Source organism: Balaenoptera physalus, assembly GCF_965194825.1.
Source record: "Balaenoptera physalus genome assembly, chromosome: 1".
Taxonomy (NCBI): domain Eukaryota; kingdom Metazoa; phylum Chordata; class Mammalia; order Artiodactyla; family Balaenopteridae; genus Balaenoptera; species Balaenoptera physalus.
Window position 1 is genome coordinate 29967396 of NC_138882.1, and position 27428 is coordinate 29994823.

The window sequence follows — 27428 nt, forward strand, 5'->3', positions numbered from 1 at the left end:
GAAGATTTACCTCATCTCCTCAGCTATGCGTGAGTCAAAGTTCCTGCATATTTGTTTCCTGTATTTCATGGTACGATTTTGGTGTAATACATCTTTAATAAAAATCGCCTTTCTTTAACTCTTCAAAAGGCAAGCAACACTACTTGCACTGAAAGTGTGCTGTTTTGAGAGGCTGAAATAGCCTGATGGAGGTCCTACAAGGGGAGATGTGAGTGCCTCTAAACGGGACAAGTTGTTTCCTGGCTTCATTTGGTGGTTTTGGCTGCTGACATCCAGTGTGTTTCCGACCACTGGTCCTCAATGAAAGCCACCTGATCAGCATGGCTCAGGCAGTGTGAGGTTTGATTTGCTTTCCCCACATTACTTTCCCTTCTTATTTTTAGCACCACTGTTCCCAAAGAAAATAATCATCAGAAAGACTGAATATCAAATCGCTAGTTGCAGAATACAAATTACAGCCCAAGAGAAAGAATTTGCCTATTTTTCTTGTTATGAAACATGAAACTGGCTATTCACACAGGAAATCATGGTCTAGAGACAATAAAAAAACAAAGGAAATTCAAATGGAAGACCTTTCCCAGGTAGATGGAGAGCTAATTGAGGCCTCTACACTAGAGCAAAACCCAAACCTATTGATTTCCTCCAATTCTGCTGCTCATAGCCTGTTAATTCAGCCAAGCTCTTGGGCAAGCCACCAGTTCCATGGCCAATCAGGCAGCGACTAGATGCAGCTGTGTTGGGTTCTACATTGCAGAGTCCTCAGATTCTTTTGGTTCTTTTTTTTTTTTTTTTAAAAAAGCAAACTATATATACACATACGAATGAATGCATGTAAAAATGGTGAAAACTGAAAAACTGAATAAGGTCTATAGTTTCAGTAATGTACCAGTATCAATTTCCTGGTTGTGATATTATATGTAGGGTTGTCAGATTTTGTGAATAAAAATATAGGACATTGAGTTGAATTTGAATTTCAGATAAATGACAAATTATATTGGGACATACACTAAAAAATTATTCGTTGCTTATCTGAAATTCAAATTTAACCAAATATCCTAATCCTAATCCTAATTAGACTATGGTTAATTATAATGTCAATATTAGGAGAAGCTGGATGAAGAAAACTCAAGACTCTATGAACTATCTTTACAATTTCCTATAAGTCCATAATTATTTTATACTAAAGTTAAAAAATGATATTCTCCTCTATCTACCATACATATAAAAATATAAACATCCCCAGATAACCTTTGAATGAAATGGATTTTCTACCTTGGTGGTTTATACATTATTCATTGAGTTACAGTTGGTTAGAAGAGGCTAGATACATTCCTCTTAGTTGTGGGAAAAAGCAGTTAAGACAATTGGTAAAGATAAGTTGTGTGTGACACTATTCTCCTCCTATTCTGATAAAGTCTTAAATGCCCCTCATCTGCTGGCAGTTGGATAGAAAATAACATTTTCACTCTGTGTTTGGAGGTGAGCTCTCTCTAATGTTCTACATCCTTGATGACAAACTATCATGGCTACTAAAGTGATTTGGATAAACTCCATGGCCAAAGATCAGGTTAAACAGAAATTAGGAGCTGACTTTCTATTTCTTATCCTAGAAAAATTACTTTAAGACTACTAAATATGTTAGGATGCACTGAAGATCAGTATCATCAAAATCCTGAATTCTAAGGTGACACTCCAAGAGAATATACATTGTCCTCCTGGTTGGGCATTTGGTCCTGAATCCATCATGGTCTCTTAGGCTAATGAGGTCTAAGGCTGCCTTTTACTCCTATGATTTAAAGCCAAGACAAGGAATCTGAATCCTTGGCTCCTTTTTCATGAAGCCATTTACTAGTCATAATGGTGCAAATGTTAGCACTCAAAATGTAGGTGGACCGACCACAATGCTATGAGATTAGAAATCAATTACAGGAAAAAAATTGTAAACAACACAAACACATGAAGGCTAAACAATAACACTACTAAATAATGAAGTGATCACTGAAGAAATCAAAGAGGAAATCAAAAAATACCTAGAGACAAATGACAATGAAAACACGATGACCCAAAACCTGTGGGACACAGCAAAAGCAGTTCTAAGAGGGAAGTTTATAGCAATACAATCCTATCTCAAGAAACAAGAAAAATCTCAAACAATCTAACCTTACATCTAAAGGAACTAGAGAAAGAAGAACAAAAAAACCCAAAGTTAGTAGAAGGAAAGAAATCATAAAGGTCAGAGCAGATATAAATGAAATAGAAACAAAGAAAATGGTAGCAAAGGTCAATAAAACTAAAAGCTGGTTCTTTGAGAAGATAAACAAAATTGCTAAACCTTTAGCCAGACTCATCCAGAAGAAGAGGGAGAGGACTCAAATCAATAAAATTAGAAATGAAAAAGAAGTTACAATGGACACGACAGAAATACAAAGCATCCTAAGAGACTACTACAAGCAACTCTATGCCAATAAAATGGACAATCTGGAAGAAATGGACAAATTCTTAGAAAGGTATAACCTTCCAAGACTGAACCAGGAAGAAGTAGAAAATATGAACAGACCAATCACAAGTAATGAAATTGAAGCTGTGATTAAAAATCATCCAAAAAACAAAAGTCTAGGACCAGATGGCTTCACAGGTGCATTCTATCAAACATTTAGAGAAGAGCTGACACTCATGCTTCTCAAACTCTTCCAAAAATTTGCAGAGGAATGAACACTCCCAAACTCATTCTACAAGGCCTCCATCACCCTGATACCAAAACCAGACAAAGATATTACAAAAAAAGAAAATTATAGACCAATATCACTGGTGAATATAGACTCAAAAATCCTCAGCAAAATACTAGCAAACCATACCTAAGAACACATTAAAAGGATCATACACCATGATCAAGTGGGACTTATTCCAAGGATGCAAGGATTCTTCAATATACGCAAATCAATAAGTGTGATACACCACATTAACAAATTAAAGTATAAAAACCTATGATCATCTCAATAGATGCAGAAAAAGCTTTTCACAAAATTCAACACCAATTTATGATGAAAACTCTCCAGAAAGTTTGCACAGAGGGAACCTAACTCAACATAATAAGAGCCATGTCTGACAAACCCACAGCAAACATCATTCTCAATGTTGAAAAAGTGAAAACATTTCCTCTAAGATCAGGAACAAGACAAAGATGTCCACCCTCACCACTTTTATTCAACATAGTTTTGGAAGTTCTAACCACGGCAATCAGAGAAGAAAAAGAAATTTTAAAAATCTAAATTGGAAAAGAAGAAGTAAAACTGTCACTGTTTGAAGATGACATAATACTATACATAGAAAATCCTAAAGATGCCACCAGAAAACTAGTAAAGCTAATCAATGAATTTGGTAAAGTTGCAGCATACAAAATTAATGCACAGAAAACTCTTGCATTCCTACACACTAAAAATGAAAGATCAGAAAGAGAAATTAAGGAAACAATCCCACTTACCGTCACAACAAAAAGAATAAAATACCTAGGAATAAACCTACTTAAGGAGCTGAAAGACCTATACTCAGAAAACTACAAGACAGTGATGAAAGAAATCAAAGATGACATAAACACATGGAGAAATATACCATGTCCTTGGATTGGAAGAATTAATATTGTGAAAATGACTGTACTCCCAAAGCAATCTACAGATTCAATGCAATCCCTATCAAATTACCAATGGCATTCTTCACAGAACTAGAACAAAAAATCTTACAATTTGTATGGAGACACAAAAGACCCCGAATAGCAAAATCAATCTTCAGAAAGAAAAACGAAGTTGGAGGAATCAGGCTCCCCAACTTCAAACTATACCACAAAGCTACAGTAATCAAGACAGTATGGTATGGGCACAAAAACAGAAATATAGATCAATGGTACAGGGTAGAAGGCCCAGAGATAAACCCACACACATATGGGCACCTGATTTATGACAAAGTGGGCTAGAACATACAATGGAGAAAAGACAGCCTCTTCAATAAGTGGTGCTGGGAAAACTTGGCAGCTACATGTAAAAGAATGAAATTAGAACACTACCTAACACCATACACAAAAGTAAACTCCAAATGGATTAAAGACTTAAATGTAAGACCAGACACCATAAAACTTTTAGAGGAAAACATAGGAAAAACACTTTATGACATAAACCACAGCAAGATCTTTTTTGACCCACCTCCTTGAGTAACAGAAATAAAACAAAAATAAACAAATGGGACTTAATTAAACTTAAAATCTTTTGCACAGCAAAGGAAACCATAAGCATGATGAAAAGACAACCCTCAGAATGGGAGAAAATATTTGCAAATGAAACAACAGACAAAGGATTAATCTCCAAAATATACAAACAGCTTATGGAGCTCAATATCAAAAAAACAAACAATTTAGTTAAAAAACGGGCAGAAGACCTAAATAGACATTTCACCAAGGAAGACATACAGATGGCCAAGAGGTACATGAAAAGATGCTCAACATCACTAATTATTAGAGAAATGCAAATCAGAACTACAATGAGGTATCACTTCATGCTGGTCAGAATGGCCATTATCAAAAAAGCTAGAAACAAAAAATCCTGGAAAGGGTGGGGTGAAAAGGACCCTCCTACACTGTTGGTGGGAATGTAAATTGATACAACCACTATGGAAAACAGTACGGAGGTTCCTTAAAAAACTAAAAATAGAACTACCGTATGACCCAGCAATCCCACTACTGGGCATATACCCTGAGAAAACCATAATTCAAAAAGAGGGCTTCCCTGGTGGCGCAGTGGTTGAGAGTCCGCCTGCCAATGCAGGGAACATGGGTTCGAGCCCTGGTCCCGGAGGATCCCACATGCCACGGAGCAGCTGGGCCCGTGAGCCACAATTACTGAGCCTGCGCGTCTGGAGCATGTGCTCCGCAACAAGAGAGGCCGCGATGGTGAGAGGCCCGCGCACCGCGATGAAGAGTGGCCCCCACTTGCCACAACTGGAGAAAGCCCTCGCACAGAAACGAAGACGGAACACAGCCATAAATAAAAATATAAATAAATAAATAAACAAAAAGAGACATGCACCACAATGTTCATTGCAGCACTATTTACAATAGCCAGGACATGGAACCAACCTAAATGTCCATCGACAGATGAGTGGATAAAGAAGATGTGGCACATATATACAATGGAATATTACTCGCCATAAAAAGAAAGGAAATTGAGTTATTTGTAGTGAGGTGGATGGACCTAGAGTCTGTCATACAGAGTGAAGGAAGTCAGAAGGAGAAAAACCAATAACGTATGCTAATGCATATATATGGAATCTAAAAAAAAAAATGGTACTGATGAACCTAGTTGCAGGGCAGGAATAAAGAGGTAGACATAGAGAATGGACTTGATGACATGGGGTGGGAGGGCAAAACTGGGGCGAAGTGAGAGTAGCATAGACATATATATAGTACCGAATGTAAAATAGTTGGCTGGTGGGAAGCAGCAGCATAGCACAGGGAGATCGGCTGGGTGATTTGCGATGACCTAGAGGGGTGGGATAGGGAGGATTGGAGGCAGGTACAAGAGGGAGGGGATATGGGGACATGTGTATGCATATGGCTTTGTTGTGCAACAGAAACTAACATGGTATTGTGAAACAATTATACTCCAATAAAGATCTATTAAAAAAATATATATATATATATATATATTAATGGTAGTAACTTTTATGTTTTATATATGTTATAGATATTTTTCTGTTTGAATATTAATCTTGTTTATGATGTTCTCTGCTGTATAAGAAAAATTTTTATAATTAAATCTATAATTATTTTATGGGTTCTACTTTTGGTCTTATTCTTTTTGAGTCCTTCTCTATTGCAAGATTGTAACAATATTGACCAAATAATAATAGTAACAATGAGAATAACAATAATTGTAGTAATTATAACTGGTATATCTTTTTATTTATTATACATTATTTGCCAGAGATTGCACTAGACACTGGTCTTATAGGATTATATTGAATCTCTTTAGTCCAGCAACCTAGGTGTTGTCAATTTCAACAAAAAAAATCCCTGTAGAAATTTGTTTTACATTAAAAATTGTCTTCACATCCAGTATCATGCTCTTTCTCTTCATTTATTTAGACTTTTTTTATGTTTTAAGGTAAAATTTTACAGTTTCCTTTATACTAATTTGGCTCATCCTATATGGAGAGTTTTTTGTATTATGAATGAGATCTTAAAAATTATACTTCTAGTTGGTTATTATTCGTATCTTGTAAAACTTTTGATTTTTATATATAGATCCTATATCTGGACACTTTGATTGACTTTCTTTCTTGTTCTAATAATTTTCCAGTAGATTATCTTACAGTTTCTTGGTGGACTGGCATAGAGGTAGAAAATTTATATTACCCTGCAGCTTACATTAAAGAGAAAAATGTAATTTCTTTATTTTGCCCATAATTTTCCTACTTGCTAGTTAGCAGCAAAAGTATTTAACTAAACGTTCAGTCTAATTTAGTCCAACCTAGTAATTTAGGTAGTCTTAAATGGTGTCCTGTGAAAATTAAATGTCGATTCCTCACTCTGCATGTATCTTCAATTTGCTTTGATGTGTTCGAATCCTATCATGGTATGGGACAACCTAAGAAGTGAACTCCTCTCAGAGTGCCAAATGGGGAGCAAGAGACAAGAGAACCAACTTAATCCTTATCTGTCTTATGCATCTTTCCCTTTCCTTGTCCGGAGGGGAACAGTGGGACGATGTTTGCTGATTTTGCTCTCTTGAATCCCTTTCCTCTCCCAGGCCAAAGAAAAGATTCTTCGAAATTTGCCCTCCATTACTGTTGTTTGTCATGGCTTTGTAGTCATAGGAAGACATGGTATCTTTTCTGCCCAAAAGAACCCTAATCCTACTTACAGGTTAGAAGCTAAATATTACTGCATACTTTCTTTTTGTATGATAAAATTATAATTTCTATCCCTACCTGCCCCCCATCAATTAGGGTAAAGATTATGTAGCAAATGATTTCCAAAACACTCTTCTATTGAAAAAGTTGTTATAATAGTAGCAAATAATTTTGCCTCTATTTATTTATTCTTCTTATCTTAGTGCACTAACCAGGGTCCATAGAACAATGTTGAATAATAAGATTGATAGAAACCTTGCCTTATTCTGAATTTCATGAAATTTCTTTTATGTTTCACCATCATGTTATGATGTTTTCTGGCAGATATACTTAAGTTGAGAAAAATTCTTTCTATTTTTAGTTTACTAATAACTTTCTTTTTAAAATTAGGAATAAGCATTGTATTTTAGTAAGTGCTTTTGGGGGGGCTTATATTCATATCTCATAGTTCTGTACTATTAATCTATCCAGGTAATTGAATTGCATTTCTAAATATTATATATTTTAATTATTCCAGATGAATTTCTCTGGTGCCAAACAATGAAAAATAGTCATTGAACAGTAATTTCAAAAGGATGTATTGGAAATATAGTGAAGGTATTTTGCAGAAGCACAGTAGAAGCTGAATGATTAAAGCTCAAAAAGGACAGGAATTGGGACTATTTTAAGAGCAACGGAAAGTAGTGGATCATTTTTCTACTATGGCACCATTGTATAATTTATCCTGACTGCCTTTGTTGCCTTTTGACTTTTTTCAACAACCAGATTTCAAGCAGAGAGAATTCTGATTGGTCAGCCTTAGGTCACGTGTCCAGTCCATTGTTGAGCAGGAGTTGTTGTGTGCTCTTTTGGAATGGGGGAAGAACAATCCCTTAAAGAAAGTGCCACTATTACCAAAATGTTAGTTGTTGGTGGTGAGAAAGAAATGTGTTAGCCAGGAAAAACACTGCCATAATACATGCTGGATTGGATTGTCAATTTAAAAAATAATTTTTGCATCTTTGTTGTTCATATACATTTGCATCTTTGAGGCTGAATTAGTTTTATTGTTTTTGTGCTGTTTGAAGCTTTCTACCCTTTCAAAATATATTTTGAAAAATTTAATTAATAGTAAAAACTTTTTGTCTAGATTTCTTGATAGAATTTGCCTGGGTCTAGTATATTATTATCATTGGTTAATTTATAATTTATTCCATGAATAATGATATTTTTAGGTTTTCTTGCATCTTCATTAAGTTTTGACTAAATTATACTTTCAGGGAAAATTGTCCATTTCATGCAGATTGTCAAAATATATTGTTATAAATTTTTATCTAATATTTTCCCATACTTTAAAATTTTCTTCCTACTTGTAGTTCAGGCATTTTCTCCATTTTTAATCCTGCTTTTCTTTTTTCTTTCTTCCTAGACAGACTTGTCATAAGCTTTTTTATTTATTGGCCTTTTTAAAGAAACTGCTTTTGCTTTTAACTATGTGTTTTTTAATTAAATGAGTTCATTTATCTCTCACGTTATCTTCATTGATCCTCTCCTTCTACTTTCTTGAAGTGTTATTTTGTTGCTCACTTTCTAGCTTTTTGAGTTGAATACCAATTTATTCATTTTTATTACATTTCCTTAAAAAATCATTTTATGATCATAATTATTCCTATGAATAGTTCTTTTGCTGATTTTCATAGGATTTTCTAAAGAGTCCATAATTTATACTTTTATTTCTTATTTGTTTAGGTAGTGTTTAAAAATTTCAAAGTGTATGACTTTTCCCCCCTAAACTTTTCTGTTATTGAATTTTAGTGTCATTGCTCAGCAGTCAGTGAATCTGGCCTATGTTTGTTCTACTTTTGAAATTTATTGAAATGTGTACATTGAGGTATAAGAGTAACCAAATAAGACAGGCAGAGGTAGCCAAAACATAATCTCCCAGTTATTATTACGGCTGAGGGACTTTAAAGAAAATGCATGTCTAATTGCTATTTGTTTTCATTTTGTTTTTGTTTTGTCAGGGTGTACCATGTTGTTCATACTTACCCCAGACCATTAACTCAAGTCTTTTGAAAAGCACACTATGCACACACAGATTTGAGTTGATGGCAGTTTGGGCCACGAAATGATTCGGGCAATAGCCTGTGGTAGTGGCTGGTATATCAATGTGGCACAGAAGAGAAACTGCACATGCAAGGGGCATACAGTGGGGCTGAGATGAAACATGTAGAGAGAGCTGGGAGGGGTGGTATATTAGTCAGGTTTCTCCAGAACAGCAGAACCAATATGATATTGACACATGAAAGATTTATTTTAAGTAATTGACTCACATGATTGGGGCTGGTGAATCTGAAACGTGCAGGGCCAGCCAGCAGGATGAAGACCCAGGGAAGAGTTCATGTTTCAGTTTGAGTTTGAGGGCCATCTGGAGGCAGAATTTCCTCTTCTTCAGGGGACCTGGCAGTTTTTTTCCCTTAAGGCCTTCAGTTGGTTGAATGATACCCACTCATATGATGAGGGATAATCTGCTTTACTCAAAGTCTGCTGATTTCAATGTTAATCTCATCTGAAAATACCTTCACAGAGACATCTAGACTAGTATTTGACCAACTTTTGGGCACCATGGCCTAGCCAAGTAAAATTAACCATCACAAGTCCACCCCTTGTCACTTTGGCACCCAAACATATCTCCTTAAACTATATTTAATTGCCAGGTAAAGACAATAACAAGGCCATACTTCCTCCTAACATGATACAACTATTCTACATTCAACAGAAAATGCACTAACCCTTTTCCCAGAAGAGGATGCCAAGTCCTTGGTGATGTTACCTCTCCTCTTTGATATCCTGTGGTGCATAGAAGTACCTGGGAGCAAATCTTCCACTCAGTCTTCCACCTTTCCCAAATCTTGCAGATATTGGAAGTGATGCCAGCTTTAAGCCATGTTTTCCTTAGAAATGAAGGACAGCATCCCCAGGAGCTGACTCCTGACCTTCACAGACTTTGCCTCCTCCACAGTTTTGCTGAGAACCAGCCATGCTCTGGCCATTCATAGTACCTATATCCTAGGTCAAGGTCTGGAAAAGAGTGGAAAAATTAGGAGCATCTCAAGCCTCTCCAGGATTGGTTGAATTCTTTTGATATAATTCTTCTCATTTATAGCATGTCATAAAATAATACTAATCACAGAATCTTAGAGTTGGAAGGGCTCTTATAGGCCACCTAGTCTGCTTGTTTTATAAACCCTGGTCTATCCCTAGGATTTCATGGAGAAGATTTTATGTGAAGGGGTTTTTCTGTCCTAAGAATATTTGAGAAGCTCTTAGTCTAATCCAACCCCTCTGGTTCCTGGATCTTCTCTTCTTTGTTCAATCAAATGATCAGGGTGTTTTGGGAAGGAGTTCATATCCTCCTTAGACAGCAAGTTCCATTTTTGTATGGCTTTTTATGATCACTCTATAACTTAACCAATTACAGGCATTACTTCTTTTTTGACTACTCAAATAAAGTAGAACCTTAGCATTCATAGATTTAACATCAGCAATTTCCATTTCCAATTTCTATCACCATGGTCCTCGAATGTTGATGAAATGGCCTAACTCATAATTAGAACATCAACTTGCGTGATGTTTTCCTCTAGGCTGGTCTGTAGAATTGAGTCACTTAGCTAGTAAGTCGACCTATCCAGAAAGTCAGCATTCACTTGATTTTTTTCTCCTCTTTATGTTCATAGTAACTCTCATGAAAGGAGTAAATAGCCTTATAAAAATGACTTTGATCCTATATTTATTAAGTATAAAGGATTGAAACAAATCACTTAAAATTTTTAACAATTTATTGTTAAATTTTTCAGGAAAATATATGCTCTAGTGGTATTTATGCATTTAGGATATTTGAAGGCCTTGGGAAGTATTCCTAATGAATGCCAATTGTCTACTGTATAATCTGTTTCCACAGGGCCTTTCTCCAAAGAGCTCTGAGTACTACTTTAGCATTTCTTTATTACCGGGAAGGAGGTGGGAAGGGAGATATATATTGAAGCCCATAAAGATTTTGACATGTTGAAAATTAAGTAACATTTTGAAGAGAAACTAAAAGAATAGCACCTGGATTAGCATTAGCAGGGAGCAAGCCAGTGGCATGCTATGACCAATGTGTGCCGCAATTCTTTTGATGGAAATCCCCAAGATGAATATCTGTGTCGAAAATTTACATGATGGAAACTTTAAATTTAGTAACTCTTCTTCACAAAATGAATCTATTTATATTATTTTATTTATACTCCCCTTTGCTCCAGAACTGATTTGAGTTGGCTTATAAGGCTATTGAATTGATAATACAGTATGAGTAAAAAGGTAGCAATAGTGTGGGTGACTTTCTAAAAATCTGTTTTATAAGTAAAAAGGAAAGTGCATTCAAAAAGACTACCAAAGGTTATCATGTATATCAGGGGTCAGCAAACAATGGTCCATGGGCCAAATCTGGCCCTATTTATGTACAGTATACAAGGTAAGAAAGGTTTTTATACTTTTTAGTGGTTTTAAATGAAAAATAAACCCAAACAAAAGAATAATATGTCTGAGCATGTAAATGATATAAAATTTAAATTTCAGTGTCCATAAACAAAGTTTTATTGGAATACCATGTTCAATCATTTACATATTGTCTATGGCTGTTGTCATGCTAAAATGCCAGAGTTGAGTAGTTAAGATGAGACTGGATGACATGCAAAGCCTAAAATATTTACTGTCTGGTTCTTTATAAATAAAACTTTGCTGACCCCTGATGCAGATCATTTAGAAATATCTCTTGCATGAGGAGGACTAAGATTAAAGAGGGCCTTGATGACCATCTGATCCCTGCCTATCCCTGTAACAACTTAACTGTGTTCTGAGTCATTGTGATGGAATGACAGCAACATGGCATCAGGGTTTAGTTGTTTCATTCAAGGAAGGGACCAGGAAAGTGGTGGGACAAGGGCCACGGGCAGTCAATTCTGAAGCTTCAGAGTGTCTACTGAGGTGCAGCAATGCAATTAGCTCAGAGGACTTCAGCTGGAGTGTCATGGAAGGCCTGGAGCACATGTAGGGAGAACAAAGAACAGAAGAAAGAAATGTGGATTGGAGAAAGGAAGTGTGGGATGAGGAAGAAAAGAGGTGAATATTGAAGGGAATCACTGAATCTGGCTAAGTTTTCTTACTCACCTCTGCATTATTAGTGGAAAAGGAGGTTAGAAGAAGCAAGAAGAAAATATGCAATATTTAAAAAATATTATTCTCTTTCAGTCAATATTGGTTTATAACAGTTTATTTCAGTCAATTTCTGTTTAGACTGACCTGTTCAAATGATGAAATATCATGTAGTCAGTTACGATCACCATAATTTGGGAGATAATAATAGAGTGTTGAAAATGTTTCATGATATTGAGATTAGAGATTCTGAACAGCTCAAACATTGGCTAGGTAGTAATTGCTACTCCACCCCCACTCCCTGCCCCACCTCATCCACCCCAGCTGCAGCTCCCTTGACTTAGGGGTTACACTTAAGGAATAGCAACCAAATAAGAAGCAAGGTGCTAAGCCAGCACCCAATATTTCTGGTGATGACTGGTAAAAGCTGGGTTAGAGGATGAAGCTTAAGCTGTGGCCTAAGTAGTTACTACCTTCATTGCCCTAATGGAAACTGGGATCTTACTACCTTCAGGTTTCCATAGTAGAGGAAGCTGTTACACAGCCAGCAGTCAGGCATGCATGTAGGCCATACCACCCATAAGTTAAGAGCATGTTTCAAGTTTATGAACCCCTAGCCTCATCAGAAAAAGAAGTTCAAAGAAGAGTCAGAAGAGATAATCTCTTGATCTACCCTATTGGTTCAGAGTTCAGAGTGGCTGTTAACGACATATGACACCATTCACTAGTGAAGGGACCATATCAATGACTTGGAGGATGGCAAAGTAAAGCAGTGGGAAAGTAGTACAATGTTCTTTATGATAATTATTCCCCAATTTTTTTTGTCTGTAAAATAAAGATGGACTAAGTGATTTCTAAGGCAACTTCTTGCTTTAAAATTCTATATTCATAACTTCTACAAATGAAGAAACTGTTTCAAATTCTATCTCTTACTGCTCTGATGAATCTTTTCCAAAAATGCTACTGATTAAATGCTTGAAACAGACAAATGTGACCCCAAATTATCTCATAAGTCTTACTCTAATGAGTTCAGAAATAGCATACTTCACACCGACTTAATGATGCTGACATGTTGAAATATTTGCAATTCAAAATTTCAAGCTATTGATTTAAAATAGATTTCATGGTTCCAGTCCAAGATGGCAACATTGGAGTCTCCTTAACTCCCCTCCTCCCATGGACACACCAAATCTACACTGCACACAGAGCAATTTCCTCTGAAAGAAATCCAGAAACTATACATTGACTCCTATACATTGGGCAAATGAGAAAATACCCACATAGAAATGGGTAAGAAAGACTGAGACACACTCTCTCTATAAACCACACCCCAGGCAAGATGCCATATAATCAGGAGGGAACTCCCACTCCCAGCTTTTCCCTGAGGGGCAAAGGGTTTCAACCCCACATCTAGCACCCCAACTTTTAAGACTCCCACCTGAGGAGTCTTCAAACACCTATCTCTAAAAGCCAATGGGACTCACATCTACAAGACCCACAAAACTCTATCAAACAAAGAAATAGTTCTTAACTGGCTCACAAGGACTCACCATGGCTATGCCCCAGGACTTAGTACATAGGGAGCAGGCACAAAATGCCCATCTCCCAGTCTTTCCTTGAAAGATGCCTATTTGCATACTTTAAAAGCTGGTGCCTGAGTCAAACTTCTAATTTAGCACACATCTAGGGGCTGACTGTGATCCTCAGAGACAGGGGAAGCCAGCAGACAACACCTCAGCCTTCTCCCTCTAGCCCACTGCAAATTGCCAATATCTCTCTAGAAGGAGATTTTACACATAATGAGTACTTTAACTTTTGCAGCTGCCACCCAAAGCATGGGTCCCTGGATCACCTAGCTTTGAGAGCAATGGGGCTTGCCTTCACAAGTCCCTCAAGACTTTAGCAAGTGAAAAATCAGTTCTTAATGGGCACAGAAGCATCCCCCTGCCCTGTGGCTATCCAATGCAGAGGGAACAGGCCAAAATGCTCACTTTCCAATTTCTCCCTGGAAGGGCCCTAGCCACAGACTCTCCCAGCTGTCACCTGAGGGTCTGCTTCCAGTCATCCTACATCTAGGTGTTAACTGCAGTCCTCGCCTTTGGAACACTGACAGGTCTGGACATACCTTCAACTACTGGGAGCCACTTAGAATAAACAAGGTGTCTTAGACAACCACAAAGGTTTAAAAGTCAACCAAGAGCTTGTGCCAGGATGGTGGATAATGTTCATCCCCTACATGAGACCATTAAGTCAAGACTGGAGAAGGTGGTTGTATTATCTAACACACAGAAACTATTATAACACAGGAGTAAAGAATAATGGAGAAACAGAGGAATACGTTCCAAAAAAAAAAGAACAAGATAAAACTTCAGAAATAGACCTTAATGAAACAGAGATAAGTGATGTACCCTACAAAAAGATCAAATTAATGGTCATAAAGAGGCTCACCAAAGTCAGGAGTACAATGCAAGAAAAAAGTGAGAATTTCAACAAAGAGATAAAATATATAAGAAAGTACCAAACAGAAACCACGGAGCTGATGAATACAATAAATGCACCAAAAAATTCAATAGAGGAGTTCAACATCAGACTAGTTGATCAGATCAATTGGAGATAAGGACCAGTTTATAGCAATAAATACCTATATCAAGAAAAAAGAACGATCTCAAAAAAAACCCCTAAATTGATTCCGTAAGGAACTATAAAAAGAAGACCAAACTAAGCCCAAAGTTAACAAAATGAAAGAAAGAAAAAAACAGATATCAAAGCACAAATAAATGAAATAGAGACTAAAAAGACAATAGAAGAAACTGATGAAAGTAAGAGGTGATTTTTAAAACAACAAACAAAATAGACAAAATTTTAGCTAGACTTGCCAAGGAAAAAAGAGGACTCAAACAAATAAAATTAGAAATTTATTTTTAGAAGACATTACAACTGATACCATACAAATACAAAAGATTTTAAGAGACCACTATGAACAATTATACACCCACAACTTGGTTAACCTAGAAAAAACAGATAAATTCCTAGAAATATACAACCTATCAAGACTGAATTATGAAGATAAAGAAAATCTGAACAGACTGATTAAAAGACTAGTAAGAAGATGAATCAGTAATCAAAAACCTACCAATAAACAAATTCTAATACATGATGGTTTCACTGGTGAATCCTATCAAACAATATCAAAAAATTAATAAAATTCTTTTCAAACTCTTCCAAAAAATACAGAAGGGGGAATACTTCCAAACTCATTTTATCAATATAAGGCTAGCATTAACCTGCTCCCAAAACAAGAAAAGAATACCACAAGAAAAGAAAATTACAGGCCAATATACCTGATGAACATAGATGCAAAAATCCTCAGCAAAATATTAGCAAACTGAATCCAACAATATATTAGAAGGATCATACACCATGATCAAGTGAGATTTATCCCTTGTATGCAAGAATGCTTCAGTGCCCACAAATCAATCAACATGATAAACCACATTAAAAAAATGAAGGATAAAAATCATATGATCATCTCACTACATGCAGAAAGAACATTTGACAAAATTCAACACCCATTTATGCTAAATACTCTCAACAAAGTAGGTATAGGAGAACACACCTCAACATAATAAAGGATGTATATGAAAAGCTCACAGCTAATATCATACCAACTTTGAAAAGCTTAAAGCTTTTTCTTTAAGATCAGGAACAAGACAAGAATGCCCACTATTCAACATCCTATAGGAAGTCCTAGTCAGAGCAATTAGACAAGAAAAAGAAAAAAAAAATATCCAAACTGGAAAGGAAGAAGTAAAACTGCATCAATTTTCAGAAGACATGGTATAATCTATGGAAAACCCTCAAGACTCCACTAAAAAATGATTAGACTAATAAACAAATTTAGTAAAATTTCAAGATACAAAATCAATACACAAAAATCCTTGCATTTCCATACACTAACAATGAACTACCAGGAAGAAAAATTAAGAAAACATTTATAATTGTTTACAATTACAATTTACAAGTGTATTGTAACATTTACAAGTGTATCAAAAGAATAAATTTAACCAAGGAAGTGAAAGACCTATACATTGAAAACTATAAGATATTGATGAAAAAAATAGAGTAAGACACAAAGAAATAAAAAGATATTCTTTTTAAAAAATTTTTATTGGAGTATAGTTGATTTACAATGTTGTGTTAGTTTCTGATGTCCAGCAAAGTGAATCAGTTAGACATATACATATATCTACTCTTTTTTAGATACTTTTTCCATATAGTCCATCTCAGAGAATTGAGTAGAGATCCCTGTGCTATACAGTAGGTCATTATTGTTATCTATTTTATATATAGTAGTGTGTATATGTCAATCCCAATCTCCCAATTTACCTCTCCCGCCCCCCTTACACCTTGATTGCCATAAGTTTGTTTTCTACATCTATAACTCTATTTCTGTTTTGTAGATAAGTTCATTTGTACCCTTTTTTTTTAAACATCTTTATTGGAGTATAATTTCTTTACAATTGTGTGTTAGTTTCTGCTTTATAACAAAGTGAATCAGTTATACATATACATATGTCCCCATATCTCTTCCCTCTTGCATCTCCCTCCCTCCCACCCTCCCTCTCCCACCCCTCTAGGTGGTCACAAAGCACCGAGCTGATCTCCCTGTGCTATGCGGCTGCTTCCCACTAGCTATCTATTTTACGTTTGGTAGTGTATATATGTCCATGCCACTCTCTCACTTTGTCCCAGCTTACCCTTCTCCCTCCCCATAGCCTCAAGTCCATTCTCTAGTAGGTCTGTGTCTTTATTCTCGTCTTGTTCCTAGGTTCTTCAGAACTTTTTTTTTTATATATTCCATATATGTGTGTTAGCATATGGTATTTGTTTTTCTCTTTCTGACTTCACTCTGTATGACAGACTCTAGGTCCATCCACCTCACTACAAATAACTCAATTTCGTTTCTTTTTATGGCTGAGTAATATTCCATTGTATATATGTGCCACACATTTGTACCCTTTTTTTAGGTTCCACATATAAGTGATACCATATGATATTTGTCTTTCTGTGTCTGTCTTACTTCACTCAGTATGGCAATCTCTAGGTCCATGCATGTTGCTGCAAATGGCATTATTTTGTTCTTTTTTATGGCTGAGTAATATTCCATTGTATATATGTACCACATTTTCTTTATCCATTCCTCTGTTAATGGACACTTAGGTTGCTTCCATGTCCTGGCTATTGTAAATAGTGCTGCAATGAACTTTGCGGTGCATGTACCTTTTCATATTAAGCTATTCTCTGGATATATGCCCAGGAGTGGGGTTGCTGGATCATATGGTAGATCTATTTTTAGTTTCTCAAAAAACCTTCATACTGTTCTCCATAGTGGCTGTACAAACTTACATTCCCACCAACAGTGTGGGGTTCCCTTTTCTCCACACCCTCTCCAGAATTGATTGTTTGTAGATATTTTGATGATGGCAATTCTGACTGGTGTGACGTGATGCCTCATTGTAGTTTTGATTTGCATTTCTCTAATAATTAGTGATGGTGAGAATATTTTCATGTGCTTTTTAGCCATCTGTATGTCTTCTTTGGAGAAATGTCTATTTAGATCTTCCACCCGTTTTTTTATTGGATTGTTAGTTTTTTTGATATTGAGCTGTGTGAGCTGTTTGTATATTTTGGATATTAATCCCTTCTCAGTTGTTTTGTTTGAAAATACTTTCTCCCATTCTGAGGGTTGTCTTTTCATTTTGTTTATTGTTTCCTTTGCTGTGCAAAAGCTTTTAACTTAATTAGATCCCATTTGTTTATTTTTGTTTTTATATTCATTATTCTATGAGACGGATCAAAAAAGATCTTGCTGAAATTTATGTCAAAGAGTGTTCTGCCTATGCTTTCCTCTAAGAGTTTTATAGTGTCTGGTCTTACATTTAGGTCTTTAACTCATTTGGAGTTTACTTTTGTGTATGGTATTAAGGAATGTTCTAATTTCATTCTTTCACATGTAGCTGTCCAGTTTTCCCAGCACTGCTTATTGAAGAGACTGTTTATTCTCCATTGTATATCCTTGCCTCCTTTGTCTTAGATGAGGTGACAATAACCGACTCCATAGGTGTGTGGGTTTATCTCTGGACTTTCTTTCCTGCTCCATTGATCTGTATTTCTGTTTTTGTGCCAGTACCATACTGTTTTGATGACTGTAGCTTTGTAGTATATTGTGAAGTCAGGGAGCCTGATTCCTCCAGCTATGTTTTTCTTTCTCAAGATTGCTTTAGCTATTCAGGGTCTTTTGTGTTTCCATACAAATTGTAAAATTCTTTGTTCTAATTCTGTGAAAAATGCCCTTGGTAATTTGATAGGGGTTGCATTGAATCTGTAGATTGCTTTGGGTAGTATAGTCATTTTCACAATATTGATTCTTCCAATCCAAGAACATGGTATATCTCTCCATCTGTTTTTGTCAACTTTTATTTCTTTCATCAGTATCTTATAGTTTTCTGAGTACAGGTCTTTTACATTTTTAGGTAGCTTTATTCGTAGGTATTTTATTCTTTTTAATGCAATGGTAAACGAGATTGTTTCCTTGATTTCTCTTTCTGATCTTTCATTGTTACTGTGTTGGAATGCAAGGGATTTCCGTGTATTCATTGTATCCTGCAAATTTCCCATATTCGTTGATGAGCTCTAGTAGTTTTCTGGTAACATCTTTAGGATTTTCTATGTATAGTATCATGTCATCTTCAAACAGTGACAATTTTACTTCTTCTTTTCCAATTTGGAGTCCTTTTATTTCTTTTTCTTCTTTGATTACCATGGCCAGGACTTCCAAAACTATTTGGAATAATAGTGGTGAGAGTGGATATCCTTGACTTGTTCCTGATCTTAGAGGAAATGCTTTCAGTTTTTCACCATCGAGAATGACGTTTGCTGTGGATTTGTCAATTATGGCTTTTGTTATGTTGAAATATGTTCCCTCTATGCCCACTTTCTGGAGAGTTTTTATCATAAGTGGGTGTTGACTTTTGTCAAAAGTTTTTCTGCATCTACTGAGATGATCATATGGTTTTTATTCTTCAATTTGTTGATGTGGTGTATCACACTGATTCCTTTGTGGATATTGTACAATCCTTGCAACCCTGGGATAAATCCCACTTTATCATGGTGTATGATCCTTTTAATGTGTTGTTGGATTCAGTTTGCTAGTATTTTGTTGAGGATTTTTGCATCTATGTTCATCAGTGATAATGCCCTGTACTTTTCTTTTTTGTGTTATATCTTTGTCTGGTTTTGGTATCAAGGTGATGGTGGCCTTGTAGAATGAGCTTGGGAATGTTCTTTCCTCTGCAGTTTTTTGAAAGAGTTTCAGAAGGGTAGGTGTTAACTCTTCTCTAAATGTTTGATAGAATTTGCCTGTGAAGCCATCTGGTCCTTTTATTTGTTGGAATATTTTTAATCACAGTTTCAGTTTCAGCACTTGTGATTGGTCTGTTCATATTTTCTGTTTATTCCTGGTTCAGTCTTGGAAGGTTATAACTTTCTAAGAATTTGCCCACTTCTAGGTTGTCCATCTTATTGGCATATAGTTGCTTGTAGTAGTCTGTTATGATCCTTTGTATTTTTGTGGTGTTCATTGTAACTTCTCCTTTTTCATTTCTAATTTTACTGATTTGAGTCCTCTCCCTCTTTTTCTTGATAAGTCTGGCTAAAGGTTTATCAATTTTGTTTATTTTCTGAAAGAACCAGATTTTAGTTTCTTTGATCTTTGCTCTTGTTTTCTTCGTCTCTATTTCATTTATGTCTGCTCTGATCTTTATGATTTCTTTCCTTCTACTAACTTTGGATTTTGTTTGTTCTTCATTCTCTAGCTGCTTTAGGTGTAAGTTTAGGTTGTTTGGTTGAGATTTTTCTTGTTTCTTGAGGTAGGATTGTATTGCTATAAAGTTCCCTCTTAGAACTGCTTTTGCTGTGTTCCATAGGCTTTGGGTCATCGTGTTTTCATTGTCATTTGTTTCTAGGTATTAATATTTTTTTATTTCCTCTTTGATTTCTTCAGTGATCCATTGGTTATTTCATAACATAATGTTTTGCCTACATGTGTTTGTGTTTTTTACAGTTGTTTTTTCCTGTAATTGATTTCTAATCTCATAATGTTGTGGTCAGAAAAGATGCTTGATATGATTTCAATTTTTAAAAATTTACCAAGACTTGATTTGTGACCCAAGATGTGATCTATCCTGGAGAATGTTCCATGTGCCCTTGAGAAGAAAGTGTATTCTGCTGCTTTCAGATGGAATGTCCTATAAATATCAATTGCATCTACCTGGTCTAATATGTCATTTAAGGCTTGTGTTTCCTTATTAATTTTCTGTCTGTGTGATATGTCCATTGGTGTAAGTGGGGTGTTGAAGTCCCCCACTCTTACTGTGTTACTGTTGACTTCCCCTTTTAAGGCTGTTAACATTTGCCTTATATATTGATGTGCTCCTATATTGGGTGCATATATATATATATATAGGATTATTATAGCTGCTTCTTGGGTTGATCCATTGATCATTATGTAGTTCTTTCCTTGTTTCTTGTAACAGTCTTTATTTAAAGTCTATTTTGTCTGATATGAGTATTGCTGCTCCAGTTTTCTTTGACTTCCATTTGCATTGAATACTTTTTTCCATCCCCTCACTTTCAGTCTGTATGTGTCCTTAGGTCTGAAGTGGGTCTCTCATATACACTGTATATACGGGTCATGTTTTTGTATCCATTCAGCCAGTCTTTGTCTTTTGGTTGGATCATTTAATCCATTTACATTTAAGGTAATTATTGATATGTGTGTTCCTATTGCCATTTTCTTAATTTTGGGAGGTTTGTTTTTGTAGGTCTCTCTTTTTCCCTTCCTGTTTTGTTCAATGTGGTTTGATGACCATCTTTAGTGTTGTGTTTGGTTGCTTTTTCTTTTTTTTGTGTGTATCTATTGTAGTTTTTTGGTTTGCATTTCCCATGAGGTTTTGATAAAAACAGTGTTTATACATATATATATCTACATACACACACACATACACACAAGGTTGTTTTAAGTTGCCCTTCTCTTAATTTCAAATGCAATTCTCATTTCCTGCTTTTGTACTCTCCTCTTCTCATGGTTGCTGGTTTTGATATTACATTTGTGTATGAATGCCTGGAGACCCTCCCAGGCCCAACATCATGACCCACCCGGGAGGCACTGGGGACAGTCTGCCACTCCACTACCCACTGGAACCACTGTCCCCCACCATGTGGAGCACAGGGGTAGGCAGACCAGTGTGGGAGAGTGGTTTTGCTATGGGAGGGGCAGCCCAGTCCCCCCAGTCACATGGCAAACCCCTAGGGTGTGGGTGCCAGAAGAGGGGAGAGTGCAGTGACCGGTTTTTCTCCCTCAGCCCCAGGATTTGGTGGGCTCTGCTGCCGGGTGGCTGTAACACTTGGAGGGTGGGCCCACCACAGTCCCCCAACACCCTCTGGAAAGAGGGAGGGGAGAAGATATGGCCTGCCAGCCACCTTTCCTTCCAGCCTTCCCAATCATCCCAGGGCCAGTTGGGGCATACCTCCTTGGTGGAAATGCACTAAAAAGATATTCTGTGCTCCTGGATTGGAAAAATTACTACTGTTAAAATTTCCCTACTTCCAAAAGCAATCTACAGATTCAAAGCAATGTATACCAAAATTATAAATGGCATTTTTTCACAGAAATAGAAAAAATAATCCTAATATTTGTATGGAGCCACAAAAGATTCTGAACAGCCAAAACAATCTTGAGAAAGAAGAACAAAGCTGGAGGCATTACACTTCCTGATTTCAAACTATATTACAAAGCTATAGTAATTAATATAGTATGTTATTGGCATAAACACAGACACATAGATCAATGGAACAGAACAGAGAGCCCAGAAGTAAACCCATGCCTATATGGTCAATTAATTTATGACAAAGGAGTCAAGAATATAAAATGGGGAGAGAATAGTCTCTTCAATAAACAGTGTCTGGAAAACTCGACAGACTTCCCTGGTGGCACAGTGGTTAAGAATCCGCCTGCCAACGCAGGGGACACAGGTTTGATCACTGGTCCAGGAAGATCCCACATGCCACAGAGCAACTAAGCTCATGCGCCACAACTACTGAGCCTGCTCTCTAGAACCCATGAGCCACAACTACTGAAGCCCGCACACCTAGAGCCTGTGTTCCACAACAGGAGAAGCCACTGCAATGAGAAGCCTGTGCAGCACAACAAAGAGTAACCCCTGCTTGCCACAACTAGAGAAAGACCGTGTGCAGCAAGGAAGACCCAACACAGCTGAAAATAAATAAGTAAATAAATAAATTTATATAAAAATAAAACAGGGCTTAAAAAAAAAAAAAAAAAACAGCTCGACAGCTACACGCAGAAAGGAAGCTGCATCAATACCTGCTTCTGGACCAGAACTGAAAACACTTGGGATAGATTTTCTCAGTTTAGTAGATGTTGTAGAAGCACGGGCTCCTTGAGCATCCTAAGTGTACTCTCTGTAGACTTTGGTTCATTAGAAAGAGGGTGGGACATGCATTGAGAAGATTTCAGTTTCCATCTGGCCTCCACTTGTTACAAGTGATATGTCTTGGGCAAGTCACATGCCCTCTGATTATATTTCCTTATTTGAAAATTGAGAATTTATATGTTACCATCCCTATTTCCCAGGGATTATGTAAGGCAATAAGTTAACATTTATTAAGGATACACTATTCTCCAGTTTGTGGGCTAAATGTTTTATGTACAGTAGTTAATTTCATTGAGAGCTTGGGCTCACACTCAAGACTGTACTAAATATTTATTGTGTTTATTATGTGCAAAATATTTGGATTCAGTGGTAAATAAGATAGATATGTCCCTGCCCTCCAGGAATCACATTCTGTCAGGAGCCAGACATTAAGCAACACACTTACAGAAATAATTGCTCCATGACAAATATTCTAAGTGCCATGAAGGCAAAGTACAGAGTCCTATGAGGGTTAAAGAAGGGTATGTGACTTACGGTGAAAAGTCAGGAAAGGCTTCCTTGGAAGGAGACACAGAACCTATTCTGGAGGAGGATTAGAAATAAGGCAAATTGGTGGAAGGTTTTCAAAGATGAAGTTTCCACATATGAAAAATCACAAATGTTAGGAATAAAAATGAAATTCTTCTCATTCTAAGAAGAAGGAAGGATTGTAAAGATGTGTGTTTGGAAGGGGAGGCAGGAATGTTTTAAATTGCTTATTTCTCCTGTTTTCCCAAGCATGTACATGTATACATTCTTCTCCACATAAGTGAGAAAATTGGGCTGAGTTGTATAACCTTTAACTGTAATTACTTTTATCAACAAGCTGAAATTCTTCAATCCTAGCCAATTCTGTCCTGCCAAATTCCCACTGAAGTTGAACTAATAGATGATCTGAGAAATAAACACCTTGTACCATTTCCCCACACAGTTGGAAGTCTGTCACTTTGTAAAATTGGAAGATATCCGGGACCAGCGTTCTCCTCAATTCTCCCTTACTCATGAGGCCAGGGCCCAGGAAACGCCTTTGTCAGAAAATATACTACAGCTGCCAGTTGGTAATTTTCATCATCAGCAAACCTCCATGGTTGGCTTGCACAAAATTACAGTCTCAGCCAAAAAAAAAAAAAAAAAGATGGTAAAAAAGTAGTATTGAAGCTAAGTGGGAAGCCAACCAAAATACCAATATTCTTCATTTGTTGATGGTTTTATTGCCAGATTGGAGAGAAAATAACTAACTTTAATTTTTCCTGAGGATTAAAAACTTCTCTAGGGCACATAATGTCTTTAAGACACTTGGTATCAAATCCTTTCAAATGACTTTTCCTTAGTCTTCAATATCTAATAAAAAACTTCATATATCTGATTTTACCTTCTCAGAGGTAAAGCTGTTACCTTCTTAATACTACCTTTTAGCTCTTTAACATACAGATCTGTATCAGTGGCAAACTAGTGAATGACAAATAACAGCTTTAACTTGACAACTTGAACTTTATCTTTGGCAATAAATACTGCCAGTTGTTTTCTTGAAGTTCCTGGCTTACTTTGTTTATTTTTAATAAACAAATAAATAAAAAATTTTTAATAAATAGTCCTTAAATATCCAAGACAACCATGAAATTTCACTGTGCATCAGAAGGACTTTATGTATAGTTTCCATTTCATCACAGAAAATATTAAAAAGACATGTTTTCATGAATTAATAAAATTAACACATTTTTACTGCTTCTTTGTGGGTATCCTTAAGGGACACCGACCTTTCTTTTTCTGTGTGTGCTTGGTAGTGAAGAACAGTGACTGCTAGGATGGTGTGGAGCCACGACCCTGATTCATCCTAAGACACCAGAAGTTTTACCCACCTTAGTGCAAACGTCAGCACAGTGGGAAAGGTGAATATATTATAGTATTACTACAAAAATAGTTTCGAACTCACAGACCTCCTGAAGGATTGTGGGGATCACTAGGCATCCATGAACCACACTTTGAGAAGTGCTGTTACAAGATGTAATTGTTTCCGTCTTTTTTAGAAATTCAATCTCATTTCTATTCTTTTAGGATAATTAGAAGGTTTTAGAATTTGGTTATTTATTTGCCAAATACCTAATTCCTAGGAATTCTAGATCCTTTGCCTTTCCATATAAATTTTAGAATCAACTTGTTGATGTCTATAATAAATCCCTCTGGGATTTTGATTTCGCAGTTTTGGAATTGCATAATATCTGTAGACTAATGTGGGGAGAATGTGTCTTCCAATTATTTGCATGGTTTATATCTTCATTTATTTAGGTCTTCATTTGTTTCCTTTCATTATTGTTTTGTAGTTTTCAGTACAAAGATCCTCTCCAGATTTTGCTAGACTTATAACCTAAGTTGTAGTTGTTGGCAGTGGTGTTGGTGATGGTCCTCTTCCTGCTCTTCCCCCTCCTTCTTCTTTTCCATCTCCTCTTCCTTCCTTTTGGTGCTATGAAAATGGTACTTTAAAAAATTCAAATTCTTGCTGTTCACTATTGATAAATAAGAAGGCAATAGACTTTTTTATATTGATCTTGCGTCCTGTGACCTTGCTGAGCTCACTTGAATTCAGCGCTAACTTTAGGTCACTTTGTGAATTTCTTGGGATTTTCTACACAAACATTTTGTAAATAGAAACAATATTGTTTCTTCCTTTCCAATATTGCTGCCTTTCAAAAAATTTTCTTGTCTTGTTGCATTTCTATTATAATGATGAACAGTGGTGGTGAGAAAGGATATTTTTGCCTTGTTCTTTATCTTAGGGTGAAAACATTCACTCTTTTACCATTTAGTATGATGTTAGCTATAGGTTTTTGTAGTTGCCTTTTATCACATTAAGAAAAGTATCTTCTATTCCTGGATTGTTGAGAGTTTTTATCATTAATGGATGCTGAATTTTGTTAAATGCTTTTTTGTTTCTTTTGAAACAGTCATATAAATTTTTTCCTTTTAATTTGTTAATATAGTGAATTATTTTTAAGTGTAAAACCAACCTTGTACTATTTCTGGGATAAACCTATTTGGTCATGATGTGTTATCTTTTTATATGCCTTTGGATTCCATTTCCTAAACTTTTGTTTAGAGAATTTAAATCCATGTATTTAAGGATGCTGCTCTGTAGTTTTCAAAACCAAAATATCAATGTATCAAAGTATCAGGTATCAGGGTAATGCTGACCTCATGAAATGAATTGGAGTGTTTTATCTTCTTATTTCTGGAAGAGATTATGTAGAGTTGGTATTTTTTTCCTAAAATTTTAGTAGAATTTACCAGTGAAACCAGCTTGGCTTGGAATTTATTTGTTATTATATTTTAAATCACAAATTTACTTGGAAAAATAGATTTAGGACTGTTCAGGCTATTTCCTTGTAAGTTTTGGTAGTTTTTATCTTTCACAGAATTGGCTCACTTTATCTAAATTTTTGAATTTATGGGAATAGACTTGTTAGTAGTATTCCCTTTTTTTCCTTTAAATGTGTGCAGGGTCCGTAGCTATATTCCTTTTTAAATTCCAAATATTTGAAGATTTTCCAGATATCTTTCTGATTAATTTATTGTTTAGTTCCAGTCTGGTCTGAGACCATACTTTGCCAAATTTCTATACTTTTACATTTTTTATGGTATATGACTCAGAACATGATCAATCTTGGTGAATTTTCCATGTGCACTTGAAAAGAATATGTATGCTGCTATAGTTGGGTAAATTGTTCTATAAATGTCAATTAGGTCAAGGTGGTTGATAATGCTGCTCAAGTCTTCTTTATCCTTACTGATTTTGTGTTAGTTTGTTCTATCAGTTATTGAGTGAGGTATATGAACTCTCCAAGTGTAATTGTGAATTTTTCTTTCTATCTTGTCTTACCAGTTCTTACTTTATGTATTTTGATACTTTCTTGTTAGATGTATATACCTTTAGGATTGATACATGTTGTTAGAGAATTGACCTCTATTGTTATGTATTGTTTCTCCTTATACCTGGAAATGTCTCTTGCTCTGAAGTCTACTTTCTCTACTATTTATATAGCTACTCCAACTTTATTTGTTTAGGGTTTTTATGTTACATATTTTCCCATCCTTTTAGCTTTAACCTATCTATGTCTTTAAATCTTAAGTGAGGTTCTTGTAAATAGCATATAGTTGAGTCATGCTTTTTAAAAAAATCCAATATGACAGTATTTTGATCAGTGTCTTTTAATTGGCTTGTGTAGACTATTTATCCTTAATATATTTATATGGTTGAATTATAAAATATACCATCTTGCTAGATTTTTTGTTCCATCATATATATATATATATATATATATATATATATATATATATATATATATATATATATATATATATATATATATTATCCTTTCCTTGGGTTAATTGAGAATTCTTTATGATTACATTTAAAATAAGATAAAGTGTTAGTTATACTTCTTGTTAAAATATTTATTTTCAGAGTTTGGCATAAAACTTACAATTTACAATCAGAATCTACCTTTAAATATTGCTGTACTGTTGTACATGTAGTTTAAGGATCCTACATCAACAGATTCCCAATTTCTCTCTCCTATCTTTTGTACTATCTTTATCATACACTTTGCTTTTGTATATGGTCTGAAAACACAATATATTTCTTTTTATTGAAGTATAGTTGGTTTACAACATTGTGTTAGTTTTAGGTGTACAGTGAAGTGATTCAGTTATGTATATATTCAAACTATTTTCCTTCGTAGACTATTACTATTATAGATATTTAATATAGTTCTCTGTGCTATACAGTAAACCCTTGTTGCTTATCTATTT

At 35.6% G+C, this 27428-nt stretch overlaps 2 long non-coding RNA genes across 2 annotated transcripts in view; one reads left to right on the plus strand and one right to left on the minus strand.

Annotated features, from left to right (window-relative positions):
- LOC309665233 overlaps positions 1-5008 on the plus strand; it is a 91032-nt gene extending 86024 nt beyond the window's left edge. Inside the window, exon 2 of the long non-coding RNA XR_014266274.1 lies at positions 2190-5008. This is a non-coding gene — a long non-coding RNA (uncharacterized lncRNA). The remainder of the gene's footprint in view (positions 1-2189) is intronic.
- Positions 796-26730, minus strand: LOC309665217. Its single transcript, XR_014266272.1, has 2 exons — positions 5067-26730; positions 796-4767 (listed from the first exon to the last, which is right to left on the minus strand). It is a non-coding gene; the product is annotated as an uncharacterized lncRNA (long non-coding RNA).
- Positions 26731-27428: the final 698 nt, after the last annotated feature.